Source organism: Pararge aegeria, chromosome 15, assembly GCF_905163445.1.
Source record: "Pararge aegeria chromosome 15, ilParAegt1.1, whole genome shotgun sequence".
Lineage (NCBI taxonomy): Eukaryota > Metazoa > Arthropoda > Insecta > Lepidoptera > Nymphalidae > Pararge > Pararge aegeria.
The window spans coordinates 13,205,904-13,209,667 of NC_053194.1; the positions used below are offsets into that span (position 1 = coordinate 13,205,904).

The 3,764-nt window shown below is 34.1% G+C and overlaps 1 non-coding gene across 1 annotated transcript; it reads right to left on the minus strand.

The window, feature by feature from the left end:
- Positions 1-1,840: 1,840 nt before the first annotated feature.
- Trnae-cuc lies at positions 1,841-1,912 on the minus strand. The gene has a single exon. It is a non-coding gene; the product is annotated as a tRNA-Glu (tRNA).
- Positions 1,913-3,764: the final 1,852 nt, after the last annotated feature.

Genomic DNA, 3,764 nt, shown 5'->3' on the forward strand with positions numbered 1-3,764 from the left:
TCAATGGTGTGTGTACGAGCGAGGTCGACTGCCTTAACCACTGGTCACTGCGGGAGGAGACCCGTGCCTTGTAGTGACCTGGGAATGGGATGATTTGATGATGATTTTCTATGAGACACGGGGAAAAACTATTTCTGCCCTTCTGAACCAAGTTCTGATTGCTGTTTTTTTTCGAAACAAAATTAACGTAGGTAATGTCGCGTGCAACAGCTAGTAGAAAAATAATATACTAATCAAAAAATATTTCGAAGGTTTTTGTATCTATTCGAAGAAATCGCTATGTAGCGATAAGGCCACCAAATTGTACTCTCTTGATTTGTATTTATATCTTTGTAACTACTTTTTGTTTCTTTGGTGTACAATAAAAGTGTATTCATTCATTCATTCATCTATTTATATTATATTACCAATGTTGTATTTTACTAGTATTTTAAGTAACCCAAAAGTAGTACCTACAGTATTTTACTAGCCCGGTGCAAAAAGGGTTTAAGTTGCAAGTTTTAAATCTTTGTCTATCTTTGTGTCTGTGTAGTCGTGTCTTTTAGATGATTTTTCTTATACAATGTATAAATTGAATGTAGTATTTATAAAATTTACCTTCAATTATTTTTTTTCATTATTTCTGATTGTTTTGTACGTGCCGTTGTTTGTACTTTTAATATTACTTACGAGAAAAATAATAAATGTCTTTAACCACATCTATAACTTTTGGGCTTATATTTTTGTAATAATGTATCGGTTTTGCTAAAAACTTCAAGCCAACTGTCGAGCCAAAAGACGGTTGCCCAATGTATCAGCACCCTTAACAGGAAATCGTAGCATTAGCATAATGCATTCAGTTGTCTAACAAAATTTAAGACGCCTTTCGAATATTTTATGGTCGAAATCTTTTCGGCGCCGGAACCGATGATAAAAAACTCTTGTAAGTAAATACGGTCGTCTCAAGTGTTTTTGAATCCAATGACCATATGGACAATGCTACGTCCTGTTTAGATAAATCAGAACCTGGTTTAAGGGTTCTGTTAAGTTTTGGCACTTCAATGACTCATACAGACTGTCATGTAATAGTATTATTAACAGCAACTATGTTCGTTTTTAATTTCTAATACATCAATTTAATTCTAAAATTAAATATCCAACTCTCAAAATTAAAAATCTGCTAACTATAATATATATTATTTCATCATGTCGACCCATTACCGGCCTACTACAGGGCACGGGTCTCCTCCCACAATGAGAAGGGGTTGAAACCGTAGTCCACCACGCGGGCCCAGTATCCGCACAGGACTCTTGATACCTTTGAAATGTTTTCCTTCACCGTCGAAGCAAGTGATATTTTTAATTACGTCAAACGCACATATAACGCACAATAATTTCGAAAAGTTAGAGGTGCGTGCTGGGATTCGTACTCGGCTTCCCGAAAGTTAAGTCGAGCTCCTACCCACTACCTAAATAATTACTAAAACTAGGTGGTCGCCTAGTAGTCGAAATTCAACAATAATTCATTTAAAAACATAAGTTTGAAGACTAAAGTTAAGACTTAAAGTTTGTTGACAACGATTTTATTTCTATTGTCACAGATTTCACAAAGGATTCATTGTTTATTTTTCTTATCTCACTACTGAAAAGAGTACGTGTGTTTCAAATACTAGGTGATGTGTGTAATGTTTTTTTTTTATTGCTCTTAAGTATTTTTGATGCATAACTAAAAAAATAGCACTGTGGAAAACTTTGTATTTCCCCGTCAGTGCAAATATCGTAAAAAGGGGTACAAAGTTTTTGCAATAGAAAAAGACCCCTTTAACACAAGAGTAATAAAAAAACTAAAAACAAAAAGTATTTCCGGTACCGGGAATCGAACCCGAGCCTCCTGGGTGAGAGCCAGGTATCCTAGCCACTAGACCATACCGGACTTGTTTATGCTTGTCAAATTTATGTAGTATACTGTAGTAACTATCCATTTAAACTTGGCGTTTATCCAACTATATAGTTAAAGCTTTATAAATGCTTCAATAGCTTAACTTTAGATTGTAAGCTCCTGAAGTTAATAATACTAAATGTATACGAAAAATTATTTTACAGGGACACTTTTTGGTGGCTGTGATCAAATCAGTTAAATAGCTGATCAAAGTTGTAAACACTTAGTAAATTTTTATTTGACTGGGTGACAATAATTTTGCAAATGTAAGGAAAATTTTTGGAGTCCAATATTTCTTAAACAATTTATATAATATATATATATATATATATATATATATATATATATATATAAAGACTATGTTCATTATCTTATGCTTATACATGCTAGATACATACCTTATCTCTTATAGCAGAAAGCAATAAATACTTTCCGTACTTCTCAACTGGAGGAAGAGCCGTTTATATTACCAGCCTGTTTTTTGTTATTTGAAACTTGATGAATCGAAAATGCGTCAAGATAATGAATGAAACATATAAATGTATGGGAGAGAATGAGATAGAATACATTACATATTTTGTTGCCTATTTTAGTAAGTATGGAAACTGAATAATATGTTTATAAATAATACAATATTTTTCGTTTAATATTAACTACTTTCTTAAGAATGAAAACCTAACATTCATCCTTATTCTCCTTATTAGGATAAATGTAAGGTTTTTTTATACGCTTTTGGATTTTATAGGGTTTTAATGGGCTTTTTGACTGATTTAACTAAATAAATAATAATATTAATAATATTAAATTCCATCATAACTGTTAGTAGCCTACAGGGATAGAGAGGGATTTTATTATAAGATGATTTAGATGGAGCTCAGAATTATTTTTTCATTTAGGATATTTCTGTAAAATTTCAATAGTGTGGTGTCAGTACTAATTGAATGTTATCGTTATTTGGTATGAGCGACTCATTGTGCAAGGTGCAAGCGACCACCCACTTAGCTCAACGTCTCAGAGAGGTATTGTGAGGGCATTATACAGTATAAGATAATACAAAAAGGGAAATGCGATTAGATTACGTGCAATTGATGCTAATTATTCCTGGATGTACTTCATTAATAACTATTGATATGGCATTGTTACTATATAATAACTAGTTGTATAATGATGACTGACGGACCTGAACCATGGGCCTACTATGGGCTTCATAAGAAGGCTCAAAGTCACTCAGCGGTTAATGGAAAAAGCTTTGTTAGGAGTATCTCTATATAATCCATTCAGAAATCAGGAGATAGAACAACCAGAGTCCGGAGAACCGAATGACATACAGAATAGCGACCACGCACTGGTAAACGCAGCGTTGGTCGGCCCCCAACAATATGGGCAGACGTCATCGACCGAGTCACCGGGAGCCGCTGGGAAAAAGCTGTCTAGGACCATGGATTTTAGACCGCCCTAAAAGACCTATGGTCAGCAGTTGACGTCAATCGATTGAACAGATGATGATGAATAACTAAGATAATCCACTTCCACATATTAAACGCAAATATTTAAACGTATTATAGCGTAGAGTTGTTTCGTCTCTTTCTGTAATTTGCATTTATGATGCGTACGTTACATAAAATTTTGTAATTGGTAGTAGGGTGATGGCGATAACCATACCTATTCGTCAACTTAAAATTAAAGCTACGAGGGTTCCAAACGTGACCTGGTCTAAAAAGATGCCCACAACAAAGTTAGCCGGGTTTACAACGGGATCGGAATAGCTTTTTTTCTACCATTATAAGCCTTTCACATTATACACAGTAGTTAAACAAAAAGTATGTGACCGTAATAGCAACAGTCA